Genomic DNA, 15721 nt, shown 5'->3' with positions numbered 1-15721 from the left:
TTTTTTCCACTCTAGAATAGGAGTATGGCAGCCTGCCGCTGTCATTACTTTGATAACGCCGGCAACAATAACAACAACAACAGAAACCTTTTTCTGATTCAGTTGTTTGTTTTTTTTCTCTTCTCTCCTCTCTGCTCCTGCACTATTGAGTTGAGATTGGGTGTGCTATTTCTAAAATGACATTGCTGCCGACAACTCATGAATATGATGATGTGATATAACTCTACGTACATGGCGGAGGCGTTGTGGGTATTCACGCTAACATTTATGCACGCGTACCCACAGATATGCTAATCAAACTCTAGTTGGCCATGCATCATGCGTGACGGTTGCACTTTCAGAACTCAGACCCTACCTCACTTCAGGGCAATGGCTCTTTTTGCCACCCGCCTTCACTTTATGGTATGAGCTTCATAAGTCTAATAACCATCAGTGGTGTCTTAGCACTTCCAAACTCAGTTTAATGTTCTGCATGGTTAGCTTTCTCTTGACATGGCCGTTAGTTGGTGGCATGTTATATTCTGAGACAAGTCTGGCAAGGCTGGGAGCAGTGGCGGTTCTAGGATTTTTCTGAGACAGGGGCCACATCATACACTGAGGGACCAAGAACCGGTCAACATCCATACACAGAAAATCCCTTGTTCAGTAAGGCAGAGGCATGTAGTCTACGTGATGCAGGACTATACGCAGTATACCCACTTAAAAAGCATCACCATCTCAGTATACCCACTTAAAATAGACAAGGATAGGTATTAATATTTGGGGTTGATCACAGTATACCCACTACAGCTAACTAGACTACACCACAGCAGTAAGGTGCATACATTTCACCAGTCTTACCTTGTTCAAATACTTGAATGCTAAATGCTAAAAAACAAAAAAGCCAATACAAGTCTTAACAATTTTCCCTTTATTTATAATGTGCATTGAAAACACAATATAAAACTAAAATATAATAGACACTTCAGTGGAAATACATTGATATTTTAAACAGAAATCATACATCATCATACACACAAGTTTTACTTTAACTCTTTCCCCTTTTGTTGATAAGAGAAACCCCTTTCACTGCCAGTTTGCGTACATTAAAACAAACACACACATGCATGTGAGCAACAACTACATCATATTTACACATTTTTCAATAATTATTTGAAAATTATTCTGATTTGGAATGGTCTTTGAAGCCACAGTCTTGCTTCCAGTTAGAAAAGCCTGATTCTAATTTGAAGACTGACAATTGGTCATTTGAAAGCGAAAAAAATACAGAAGGGGTAGCAAAACACTGAAGATGGAATATTCCTACCATTTGAAGTCTTTGTATCAGAAGTCATTGAGTGGCCTCTTCCTATTTCCGTGCTGCATCTTGCGGAATATCTTTAGGAGAGGTTGCACATGTCCATCTGCTCTAGAATGGGAAATGTCTGGAGAGAAGAAAATGAAACAAGTTTGAGTAACTTAATTGTTATTAACTTTCATAACCCACTGTCAACCTGGCGTTTCTAAAATAAATGACAAAATATGCTCACTGTAGTGGCAATAGGAAATAGCACCATCCCATTAGGAGCAGCTATGCTTGGTGACTGGTGCTTCTGAAGCCTGTGGGTTGAAGTCACCAGCTGCTGCGCCATCCCAGTCTGTAGGTGAAACACAAATGTGTGTCACAAAATCCATGCTTGTATTCAGCATGTCGTCTGGCAACTGTAAAACCAGTTATTATTTTTTTACAAATCATATAAAGCTTGAGTGAATAGAGTAGAAAATGTAACCAATTTATCTCTATGAAACTCTCCTTGTCCTAACACTTTGAGACAGAAATCATGTGAAGCCCATGAATCAAATAAAGCGATAGCTATTAGGCATATATTCTCGTGTTCATGTTAGCAGCTGCCAAACTTTTTCGTCAAGCAAAAAAACGTTATTTACATTTGGTAAGGCGCACTAGCGCATGTAACGTTAATATTATTAATTTCGGACCCCAAACAAAAAGGATGTCCATTTCTCTGCATTTCATATAACACCATTTCAAACACTTCATACATTACCTTTCCATACATAAAATCTATCAGCATACTAACAATGAATAACAATCAAACCTCAACTAAATTTTAAGTTACTGTTAACAGTTCACTGACTTAAGTTAACATTAGCAGCTTGCTGCTGCTACGTAATTTAATTGACAAACTTAACATATTGTGACAGCAACAAATAAACATCCCTTTCACATACTGTAATGATAACCAACATAGAGGTTTGTGACTCACCAAGAAACTTCTGTGGAAGATGAAACGCTGCCATCGGTTCTTCACGTTAGCTGATACTTTCCCTTGAGCAAGGCACCTAACCCCTCACTGCTCCCCGAGCGCCGCTGTTGTTGCAGGCAGCTCACTGCGCCGGGATTAGTGTGTGCTTCACCTCACTGTAAGTTCACTGTGTGCTGAGTGTGTGTGTTTCACTAATTCACGGATTGGGATAAATGCAGAGACCAAATTTCCCTCACTGGATCAAATGAGTATATATACTTATATGTTACTTATACTTTCGTTAGCCAAATGTATCGGTTCTTCACGTTAGCTGATACTTCCGTTAGCCAAATGTATCGTTTCTTCACATTAGCAGAGACATTCTGGTTAGCCTAATGTATTATTTCCTTTACAGTTCACTGTGTGCTTTAGCTTTCAAGCTTCATAGGTGCATTACTGCCACCAGTTGTTTGGGAATGGAATTGCATCTCTGATCGTCGTTCTCAACAAGTTTGACACTTATCGATGATTGACAGAACAGGGGCCAGTCAGGGGCCAATGAGATTTCAGATGGGGCCCGGGCCCCTGTGGCCCCGCCCCTAGAACTGCCCCTGGCTGGGAGGTGAATGGGCTCGGAAGCAGGACAGAAAATAGCAATTAAACTGACGTGGCTCTGGCCCTGAAGAGAGGTCGTTCAGGCCCCCACTCCCTTTCCTCTCTTCTCCCCTACGTCTACTATTCTGACGAAAATGACGTCAGTGCTCAAACTTTCACTTTCTTCCATTTTATCTTGCTTCTCCTTTTACTTTGCTCTCGCCACACTTGAAATGGATGACGCATGTTTATTAGGGGCGCGCAGGTGCATGTAATGTTCTTGAATATGTCATTTCCTCTCATTTGGGCCTCATCGCGTTAATTAACACTTATTGCGGAGACCATACGCACACAGTTGGAGACGAGTCATGCTTTTCTCAAGCTGTTTTAGCGCCAGGGGAAACCAGACAGACAGAGCAGTTTGCTTTAAAAAAAAACATCCTGTTACTGATTCAGAACAATGCCAAGGTTCCATTAAAAGGCAGTAGTTTCACACACTTCAAATCTTTATTTAGTTATTTCAGAAGTGTGCTTTTCTGTAAAGAGCAAGGTTGGTGATGATTTGTGCTTTGGGGAATGCATTGCATTTTAAATGTGCTGATATGTGCAGATAAGGAGTGAAATAAGCCGACTTCAGTAAATGGAAAACATAGTTTTTTGTTCATAAACTGAATATAAAAGACTTCTAATAAGTTCACCTGAATGTCAATGTGGATAAACTCTGAGAAATGTATAGATCTTGTGGTCTGGCGATTACCAGACTGATTCTCAAAAGAGAATTTGTCTAGGAATGCTTTATTCACTTCTCTGATTTCCCGCCACATGCCGGGAATAACTGTGATTGGTTCCTGGGTCTTCAGTGATTTTGGAAGTAGCTGTGAATTGAAGATTTGCCAGATTAATCTGCTGAGCAGATTCAAATGCAATAGCAGATTTGTCTGAGTTCACCCAGGCCACTGATCTTGTTGGTTATTAAAAATAATGTTGGTTATTCAATGGTGAGCCTATGATCCAAATAAATGACCCAAATGAGCTAAATAAATACAGCTGTATAAACTAGCTCATAACTGATTTTGTTCAGTCATATTATTATTGATATTCATACTTCATATCAGCATGTTTTCCTTACAGAGGGCAACATAAAGTTTGCAACAAGAAAATTAACCTGAATTGGACATGACCATGGATAAGAACACGACTTCTGCAAAGTAGGTAACGACCTGTATTACTACTGATTTCACATGTATGGGAAATTAATCATATCTGCCTGTGATGTTAAAACATCCAGATTTTATCAAGGCAACAAGTTCTTAGTCAATAGGCATTCTCTATTCTCCAGACTTCACAACTTGACAATATCTTGACTACTGTCATCTCAGGCCTTGATGAAAACTCAATTTTATGTCTTGTTTTTTTAATCATTATTATTATCCTCTTCAGGGTGACAGACAGCTGAAGTTAGCAGCACCACAGATTGCATCTAATTTGGTCCTCTGCTGGTCGGTATGTGTGACTCAACAGTTGTCAGATGGTTTGATTGACTGAGAGAAACGTGTACAGACAGACGCAGAGAAGCAGACAGACATGGCGGCGTGGCCTGTTGTTCAGACAAATGGGCACCAGCATCCATCTGAGTCAGTCCTTTGTGTGTGTGTGTGTGTGTATGTGTGTGTGTATGTGTGTGTAGATGGGTTGGGAAAAGTGTCTCAAAAGCAGGTCCCTCTTTTACACTGAGTTAAAAAAAAATATGTGCTGTACTGTGCAAAGATTTAATCATTCACATTTACTGTTTACTATTCAGTATTACCTATAATTATTTGGATAGTGGAAATGGATAAAAATCAGTATAAATAAAAATGAAATGATCTATTTGTTTTAATTATTGTGACTAAGCAGGTGGTTTAACAACGTTTTAATTTACAGTAAGGCAAGTCGTTTAAATGGAATAGATTTACAGTGCTCTAGACTAATCAGCATATCATCAGCATTCCACATCAGCAGAACTTCTTAGAAATAAACCCATGTTAGACAGGCATGCTGGTAGTCACACACACATCAGCAACACACACACACAGACACACAGACACACACACACACACACACAGACAGTGCACACACATCGACACACAAACACTCAGAGACACAGACGGTGACGAATCGACGGTCACATCAAAGGCTGCTAGCGCTCCATCATAGACCTGCTTGTACCGCTGGCGCAAATGACGACCGTGGAATCATGGGTAAAAACCCTGGCCGGCACAGCCATCTCGCCTGATGGATGTGGGTGGGCTGTCTCTCCATCTTAGCCCCAACCCAACCCCCACGCAAAACCCACAAACACAAACAAATACACACACACACACACACACAAAACACACGCACACACACACATACCCCTCTGGTCTCTTGGAAGGTCAGGAGATTATCCCCAGCGGACCACTGAGACACCCCCAATGTCCAAGGCTCCCTTGATAATTGAACTGATGTGTGGCATCTATCAACCACCACAGGGGCCGGCTCCCTCACCACGGGCCAACACCACTGCTTGTCAATTACAGTTATTAATTAGATATTATCTCCTCTCACAGCTTGTCAGACCCCTTGAATCAAATTACTCCTGCTGGCATAAGTGATGGGTTGTGGGTGCTCTGGTTTTTTTGGTATCTTCCTCCATCACCCACCTGAGTTATATTCATCCTTTTATTTCTCTCTATCTATCTCTCTCTCTCTTTCTCTCTCTCCCTCAACTCTACCATCCATCCATCCAGCCGGAGAGGGAAGGTGATTTAAATGGATGGCTGGCAGCAGTGGTTCTGACGGGACCGGGCTTTTGTTTGCGCGAACAAAATGACAACCTCGATCGATCGATCGGCCCCTTCTGTGCATGGGGGCCTCCGGAACAAGCGCAACGAGCATGGACTGCCCCTTACAGAGCCAGAGAGAGAGAGAGAGAGAGAAAGGGATGGTGGGAAAATTCCTTTTGTTTGTCAGGGATTGGGCCTCACAGACCTGACTTTATTTTGACATCCTCAATTTGTGTGTTCTTGTGAAATCCTCCCCAAAACAGCCCTTACTGCTGCCTCCGTGTTTGACTCTGCTGTCATACATGGCTGATCCTGAGGGACAGAGTAAACAAATCAGAATTGCAAATTGTGTTTATGGAGGAAACTATGAACAGTGGGTGTCTGTTTTGTCAACACATTAGCCTGAGGTGAGATAGATCCTTCAAATAAAAGCTGATGGTTTCTTCAGATGAATAATCTGTGTGTGACATACATAATCTGTTGCATGCTTTGTAATCCATCATCTATCATATTCCTATTTAGAATTTAGGGAGTTGACTGAGGCTCATGTTAGGGTGAAGATTCTAGGCATGATTGATTGAATAAATGATTCAATCTCTTTGGGCCTTGAGGTGCACCATCAACTTTTCACCATCAACTCCTAAGTAACCTAAGTCCTAAGAAACAATATAACATTAGGCCATCCAACAATGATAATGTTGGTAACTAAAGTATGTTCTGTATGGCCCCCTCTATCGGTGCAAAGCCCTTTGGAATTGTCATAAGTTTTCCCACCTTACTAGCGCCCCTGCCGTACACTGAAAACACATGTGAGTCACTTTCAGTGAGATGACAGGGAGTGTAAGATGAAGAAGTATGAGCGGTAAATCACTGGCTTGTCTTGCAGGGTTGTTGCCTTTCTAAGGGTCAGGAGCACATTTGGTAATGGAGAGGCCTGCTGACTCCATTAAATTCAGCCGTTACTCTTCAGATCAACCACCGCCCAGCTCGTTCCCCTGTCTGACCTCTGCATTCCTCCATCTCTTTCCTTCCTTCCATCCTCTCTTTCTTTCTTTCTTTCTCTCCTTCTTTCCATATTTCTCACTCCCATTGCCCCCCCATACTTCTCCTCTACCCCTTCTCAGAATCATTTAGCGATCCCGTCATGCTGCTTGCTCTCCTTCAAATGTCTCTGGTGTCCCGTGAGCACTCACTCTGCTCCTGTCTCCCTCTCTCTCTCTTTTTCCTCTCTCGCTCTCTCTCCCTGCTCGGGTCCCTGGCTGCCTCATTAATGAACTGTAAATACTCCGCACTTTGCCACAGAATAGGGACTCTCGGGCCCGTGCCACTAAGAGAGAGAGAGAGAAAGAGAGAGACAGAGAGAGAGATGCCGTAAGCTTGTGTAATGGAATGTATGTGCTGGGGGAAAGACGTAGGGTCCTCGTTGCAGTCCTCCCTATGCAACCATCTCTCTTTCTCCCTTTTTCCCCCTTTCTCTCTCCCTCTCTCACTCTGTCGCACGTTTGTTTTCCTGTTTGCGACGGCACTGTAATTTATGACCTAACAATAACGATTACACCCTTATAGGCTCACTGGCTTCCTTCCCAGGCTCAACGATGCTTACCTTATGAATATATGAATGTCAGCGACTATCTATTTATAGATGAATATCTGTTCGGTTGCCTTTATATGAGGGTTTCATTTGGGATTTATTCCCATTCAGTGAGTTTGCTCATTACGTTTGTGCTTGTCCATCAATCTTGCTTATTCGATAAGTAAGAAAACAATTCTAACAGCTTCACCTGAGACGAAATATCTCTGGTAAATTAGCTATGGGGTTGGGAGGTAGATACTGGGACTTGCTTGTCACAAACGGATGACAGGCTTAAAATATTACCACTGAGGAGTATAACACTCCTGTTTATCAGCAGAGTGGGGTTGCAATCGTCTTGAGGCACCAAGGGGAATGTCTAAGTAGGCCTACGTAAGTTTTCATTGAAAAGGAACTGTTATTCTGTGACATGGTTTTCTATAACCTACATAGGAAATAGGCACACCAACACAAAGTACAGTACATATAACATATTGTATAAGGACCATGCATTGTTTGTTATTGTCTAGACATATGCTGTTATATTGAGGTAAGATGCTACTAAATAATATGTTAGATGTCTGGTTGAAAAGTCAATTGAAACCTACATGTATCATTGTTGATTCCCATAATAGGGCAATTATGATTATGTTTACAAATGGGATTTTCAATGGGAAGCCAGAAATGGTAAGACTGAAGTAATTTGTCCTGAGGTAATTTGAAGTCAATATGTTTTTTTTAATGATGATATTGCACAATAGACAGCTATTATTGAAAAATAAAGCCAGGTTTGTCCCTCTATGGAGAGGGAGGAGATACAAGGAGGCCAAGCATATCACTTGCTCATTTTCAGAAACATTGTGATTCAGCACAGCCTAATGCAGAGTGTTATTTTAATAGATGGAATTTAATTATAATTCGCTGTTTTGCATGTTTTAAAAAGCTTGTCTACTTTCATTCTGCTAGACCTCAATTTTTATACCATGACCTAAAATTCTTTTTTTTTTTTTTTTTTTTTTTTTGCTGATGACTGAAATTACCCTGTCTAATTTTAAGGGACTGTGCCTAACAGGGACATTGCTTAGCATTGTTTTCCTATCCCCTTTATGAGTTAGCATCAGCGCTAATCATGTTAGCGTTGTGTTGTCGCTGTGTAATTACCTGCCTTACATTTTTCTCCATTAGAAAATTGCCCATGAAAACAGCCACTGACAAGTGCACATCGTCAACATTCAATTAACCCGACACTTGTTGTGTGGCTCCCCCTATAACTCATCTCTGTCGAGAACCGATGTAGATAGAGGCTGGTTGATGTCTTTAAGCTTAGCAGGAGCCTTGTGTGGGATAAAAGAAAAAAACTTGCCAAGATAAGGCAATATTGCGTTTGCTAAGCTTCTCCTCCGAAATGGGTTCTGGTGGTTGCCTTGATATTGTCCAGTGAGAAGTGACAATATTGGACATTGGAATTGGATTTGATACGGTGATTTTCTATGGATCTTCCCTTCATATTCTGTTGAGTCATCCCCAGAGTCCTTCTCTGCTTGCCAAGATACTAGAAAGCTTATCACATCATTGGGAATGACTTAAAAAATACGGAGTGGGCAGGCTCTCCCCACTCACAATCCGAATCAACCAAACCAGCTTATACCAAAAGAATGTCATCAGTGAGAAGACGTGGGTGAGAAAAACAGCGCCTTTAGTATAGAGGTAGGAAGAGTATTTCATGTTTTGAAGGGGCTGGCCACCAAGCAGACATCTAACATTGAAATCAATGGCAAACAAGGGGAGGATTATCCCATAGAGGGAGATCTGGTGAAACCTTGGCCGCGAGGCCTCTGCGGAGTCCAAAGAGGATCAGAACCAAATGAGATGAGAGGCTCTGAGTTCATTTAGTGTCTAATGGACTAAAATACGTTGCCGCAGAAAAAGAAAGGGAGAAAAAGAAGCAGTTTCTCAGTGCTAATGGTCATTTTTAATCATAGGGATTCACTGAAGCAGCGCTGTTTGCTTTCATTGCAGACTGCCCTCATGCCGCCTGGTAATTAATTGCCTTAATTAATTCATGTGTCCTTGCTTCTCTCCACCAAACACCCCACTCTTTCCTGCCGTTACTTTTCCATCTGTTCCAGGACTTACATTGCCACAGCACTTGCAGGCCCCCAAAGCTCAGTTATTAACAAAGAACTTAAAGCAGCCATCTCTAATACCTTACTGCTCTCTTAACAAGGATTAATAATATAATATAACATTAATAACACATATTCAATTCATGTAAGAAAGCAAACAATCAATCGGTAACACTTATATATTAAGACACGCATATTCAATTTATTTATTTATTCAATCAATTAGCTGCTTACTGACATGTTTATTAGTAGCATACTAGCCATTTGTTAGTCATTATAAGTCACTAATTAATACCTTATTCTGCAAGACCTTATTAGACCCTTAATTAAGAATTTCCCCTATGTAAGCTCTTAATTACCCCTTATTCATAATTATTAAGTAAGTTGTACGTCAGCATAGGGCTTGTTAATTGGTAGTACCACAAGAACAGTTATTCACCCCTAATAATACTTATCAAAGATGGTCTATTCATATGGAACTAGACACAAAACCACAAGTACTAATAGTGTACAAATAACTTATAATTAAGTATTTGTAATGCAGAATATGTTCCCTATTCTAAAGTTGGGTCTTTGTTCACATTTAATTGACAATTAATTTGGCACTTATTAACCCCCTTGTGTTCCCTAAACTACAGTTGCCTCCTATTCACACCTTTTAAGTGTATTACAGCGCACACAAGAAGCAGACAGCCATGTTAGCACAAATATAAAATCGATTTTAGACCCAACTTTAGAATAGGGAACATATTCTGCATTACAAACACTTAATTATGAGTTATTTGTACACTATTAGCACTTGTGGTTTTGTGTTTAGTTCCATTTGCAAAGAGCAGGAGCGTGCGGTCCATATGGGCAGGTGGGGCAGCGAACTACCTGAAGCATCCTCCACAAAAACTAGTTCCTCAGTAAATCATTGCTACTTAAGTCTACGTAAGTCTACTTTTAATAATGTGATTGTCACATTAATTATCTATAGTTTATGTAGGCTTTCCAACTATTTTTGGTCTATTGACATCAACTTTTGGATGATGGTGGCGATTCTCGTTGAGTTTAATGTGTCATGCAATGTTGGGGCAGGGCACCTCGACGATCGCATTCCTCAATAATTTATCGGATAACCCTGGCGGCTTCAATAAGGATTGCAATCCGCGCTAAAAGACATCTGTATGGTCGTAAAGTAGTCTGCCCCAAGGTCATATTCTAGAACTGCTCAAATTGTTCCGCCATTTATAAATTAGGCCTATCGTTTTATTTCAAGATGCAGAAGTGGCGAGTAGTGTTGCACCTGTTAACCGTGTTGAGTTTCTGTTAAAAAAACAAAACAATTTGAGAGGTTGAAATTAAGATAAGTTAGCTAACCCTGGTGTCTTCCTTGGTTTAGTAGCTAGCTTAGTGGATTTAATAGCATCAAAGATCCTTGATTACTAGCTCCGCTTGAACCCTCTCTGATAGCATCTTTTGACAGCGCAAAAACTAGAAGGCAACGGTGTTCAAAGGTATGGCATAGGCTGCTGCATTCAGAATGAGATATCCTATAATATAGCCTAGTTTCTACAGCGAGTGGTCAGACAATTATCCATAACACCCAACTGTGAGTTGCAGTTATAAAACCCAACTACTTAAAAATATTAGATAGTTAGCAGGCCAGACAGAACACAAAAAAAAAATAGTTTTGTTTACCCATAGCAACAACGTTGCTATGCTTCGCTGGTTTAACGTGATGAGAACGGTGCAGACTTAACTGATGGGTTACTGATCTACAATTCTGACCAAAGATTCTAGAACAGAATCTGTTCTAGAATCTTTGATTCTGACTGTGACATGATTTAAGCATAGGCTACAGCAAAGTCCTGTAAAATATGTAATTTTAATGTAGCCCAAAATGATAGGCTATTAAAAAAAAGTCAGACTTTCTGCCCTACCAAAATGTATGGTCACCGCACGCTAGGCCTACTGGTAAAGATATGATAAGTATTACTAGGGGTAAATAACTGTTCTTGTGGTACTACCACCTTACAAGCCCCATACTGAGTCATGCATATTTAGGTCATAATTCATATACAACAACATATTTAATAACTATGAATAAGGGGTAATTAGGAGCTTACATAGGGAAAATTAATTAAAGGTCTAGTATAGGTAGAATAAGGTCTTGCAGAATAAGGTATTAATTAGTGACTTATACTGACTAACAAATGGCTAGTATGCTACTAATATACATGTTAGTAAGCAGCTAATTAACAGTGAATATGTGTGTCTTAATATAAAGTGTTACCAATCAATCAAACAAACAACTGAATGAATAAATACATGTTTTGTAGATTGTTTATAGGTTATAACCTATAAAATGGGTCACATCCTGAACACACTAAGAGATGGAAGTCATGTTTTCCTGTTTGAAATGACACAATTTTACACTAGTACTAAAAAGATAGGCCTAGTGTCAAATAGGTATTATTACTATTAGGTAAATAGTATTAAAATACATGCTAGTAATGTTGATTAACACGGAAACTATTTATGGCTTATAATAGGCTTATAATAGGCTTATAAATTGTCAATATGAGGTTTCCCTTATTGTTTTTCTTCACTTTGCTTCACCGTTGTGACTTTGCACAGCCTCAAATGCTCTTACACACAACAAAGACCAGCTCTTAGATAGATGTGTAATATATGTATTTCACTTCCCCACAGAAGAGAGAGCCTTGCATTACTTTCGCTCAGAGAACTGAAAGTGCTGTTTTATCTCGAGAGCTGTCAAACCACACACCTCTCTGCTGAAGGAGACAATTCAACAGGTGCTCCGCCTTCAGATATCAAGCCAGTTGGGAGAAGGGTTTGAATGGCGGTGACGTATGTGCACTTTATCAAAAAAGTGAAAGTGATTGATAATGACTGACTGACTATTATTGTGTTACATGCTTCAAATGTAAAGCACTTTGAGCTGCATTCTGTGAAAGGTGCTATACAAATAAAGCTTATTATTATTATTATTATTATTATTATAAAGCTTATTAAGACCCAAAACACAGTCATTCACTGCTATTATCTTGGAGGCTCTTTAAGGCGTGAGGACGGAACACCGCTTTAATAGCAGTGCTGTTGATGGAGCCGCTGAAAAGAATCCAAATTGGTAAACAGAGCCTAGTTCGCTGTCACGCAGGGTTGCTATCGGAAAAAATCCCCAAGCCAACGGATAAACGGATTGCTATCCCCTCGGATCGTGTAATTGTTTGCCACGGGCACCTCAGGCCGGAAAATGAAAATGGGCTTCATGGGGAATGTAGAGAGGAGAAGAATACTTTCAGAGCAACAAAGTGCTTCACATTTCTGAAGTCAGAACATCACAGACGGCTTCACAGATGAATGAGATATAGGGATTGTACTCCAACACACACACACACACACACACACACACACACACACACATTGTTTTTCTTCTCGTCGCAGAATCCGTCTGAATGTTGTTCACGTCGTCTTGTCTCCCCGACTCGCTCATTGTCATGCTGAAGCTCCGTTCCTGCTGTCTGAGTAATGGTTCATTACTGATTTCCAACAAACTTAATGGACAATTTGCATGTGTTTCCCCCCCTTTGCCCTCCCTTCCCCTTGAGCACAGGGAAGATTAAACAGCTCACGCTGCTGCTCACACAACTATAACACTCGTTTCATTGTCCTCGACACTCTGCTGGTACTTTATTGTACCTTTTGCTGAATCTAATAAGAACCCAGAGGCCCTCTGATACAGGTGCACATGCAGATTTTTTCTTTGTCACTTTTTTGGTGTGTGCCTGTCCCCCTAGTGTCTTTGTTGTGTTTGTGTGTATGTTTGTTTGTTTGTTTGTTGTGTGTGTGTGTGTGTGTGTGTGTGTGTGTGTGTGTGTGTGTGTGTGTGTGTGTGCGTGCACATTTGATTGTTGCTTCTTATCTGTCTCATTCAGCACACATTCCTCCAGATTTCTCTGACACACTAAACCTTCAGTCCGAAGGTCAGAAGCGAGAGTGAGCAGGAGTCGTCGTGGTCGTGGTCGTTTGCGTTTGACCTTTCTGTTCCCCTCCCCTCTGATCCGTAGAGGCCCAGGCCCGGCGCTCAGAAGCCCCCTAATAAGGACGTCTGCTCTACCACTGATAGGAAGCCCTCCTGGGCCTGTGGAAGCGGTGGTTTGTGGAGGACCAGACAAAAGCAAGAGGCAGAGAAAAAAGAGATGGGGATGAGAGAGAGAGAGAGAAAGAGAGAGAGAGAGAGATGCTCTCTAGGCTGTGTTCTCAAAAGCCTCGTCCTCGTTATTCCACAGGGTTGTGTTGCATTGCTGTTGCTGTTCCCGTTGGGTTTCTTTCTTTCTTTTCTCCCTCTCTCTCTCCTCTCTCAGTCTTTCCATTTTTCTGTCACAGTCATTCTTCTTTCCTTACACTCTTTCTTTTTCATTCTGTCATTCTCACTCTTCTGGGCTGCATCCTTCTCTCTTGTTTATTTTTGTCTTTTCTCTCCTTTCTCTCTCTCCCTCTCTCTCTTTCTTTCCTCCATTTCCTTCAGTCTCTTTCACAGTCTCCTTTGATCCCTCACTTTCATTACCAGTCTCTCAATCTTACTATTTTACTACCCCCTCTTTTTCTGTCTGTTGCTCTCTCTCTTTCTCTCTGAGGCAGAGGCAGCAGACGCCTCTCTATGGCGGGGATCACACAGAAAATAATGAAGTGGCAGTGGCAAAGAATAACTCAGAATGCTCAGACCATAATACTTCTATATTCGTTTAAACAAACTCCTGTCTTGTTGCTGTCAAGTGATGTCAAGTACCCATTTCTGTACAAAAGAAGTCTGCACAACAGAGAGAAACAATGCCCTGCCCGCACAGAGAGTCTTGCTTTGATTGGTCAGAACGCCTGCAGTGTTCCTAGGACACATTAAACTAACATTAATGAAGTCCATAGGCATCCCTGTGCACAAGCCTTTAGTGATACAGGTGCAGGTAAGGCAGGTAAGTATAATCCAATAGTGAAAGATCAAAGTCACCGCACACTGATCACTATTTTAAAGTTGTTTTATTTGGAGCGAACCTGATGAAGCGCTTAGCGAAACACGTTGTTCGCTCCAAATAAAACAACTTTAAAATAGTGATCAGTGTGCGGTGACTTTGATCTTTCACTTTTGGGTTAACATTAATGAACATTGCATTGCACTCCAGAAGCTGAAACAAGTTTAACACAAACCAAAGCCTTGCTCACAATAGTGTCAACTAACCAAGCCATAGTAAACAATTGAAATCTTCACCTGGTCAGTTCCATCCTCACGTAATAGTACAATAGCTTTGAAACACCACCTCTGTTTTGGGTGCTCCGACACATCCAACACATCCTTGCAGATGGCTGCCCTGCTAAGACAGGGCCATTATGCTTGCTGCCGGACAATAGCTGAGGGGCCGGGCTGCCTATGGTGAGGACCGGAGAGCCGTAATGGCTTCCCTGCTGGGACTCTGGCGGCTCCGGCTTCGATTTATCGCACTATCGCCATTCCAAGTTATTATATTTCAGATTGCGGAGGAGAGCGGGGATGCAACTAAAAGGTGATTTTGGGCCCTACAATCTTTATAAACTGTCATCAGAGTGACACTCAGACTGTAACTAAGGATTGGAACAAAGCCATTTTATATTGATTGATTGATTGACTTTTCTCTTTTTTTCTCCTGTTCTCCCTCCATTAAAAGGAACTATTTTAACGAAAGCAAACTCTTGTCTGTTGCCTCTTCGGAGCAGCAAAGACATTTTGTCAGTTGAGACAGTAAATATAGCTTTTTCAATGCAATTAGATTTTCATTTTCCATGATGATCTTTGATAAAAAAAAAAAAATAATAATGTTGCTCCTTATCAGTGCAGAGATGCTAAATCTAAAACAGATTTGATGGTTTTATTTCAACTAATATAATCATTTTAATGAAATCATTAAAACCATCTAATCAAGGCAGGAAATTGGCTTGTTTTTTTTATTCACAGCACCAAGAAAATCATAGTTAAACAATTCAAAGACAAAAGTTCAAAGACCTTCTCCAGCACTTCAATTTTCAGTCCATTCTCCTCCTCTCTGAAGTACAGAGTGGAAAAAGTCATCCGACCGTGACCCCTTTACCAAAAAAAAGGGGAAAAAAATCCAAGACAGCACATGCCCACATCTGTCACGACTTTTTCTTTTCTCTTCCTCTATTCTGCCCAGCTCCCATTAGCATTTCCAATGCCCCTGCCATCCAATGCCCCTGCCATCCAATGCCCCTGCCATCTTCCATGCTACACATTCAAAGGGGTGGAATTGATTTGAGAGAGGAGCGCAAATGCTGAGACACAGTGGGAGAAATACAATGGAAGAACGTCCTCAGGGCTCCCTCAGCCTC

This window comes from Alosa alosa, chromosome 20, assembly GCF_017589495.1.
Source record: "Alosa alosa isolate M-15738 ecotype Scorff River chromosome 20, AALO_Geno_1.1, whole genome shotgun sequence".
NCBI lineage: Eukaryota > Metazoa > Chordata > Actinopteri > Clupeiformes > Clupeidae > Alosa > Alosa alosa.
The sequence above is the reverse complement of the archived record's forward strand: the minus strand, read 5'-3'. Positions refer to the sequence as shown.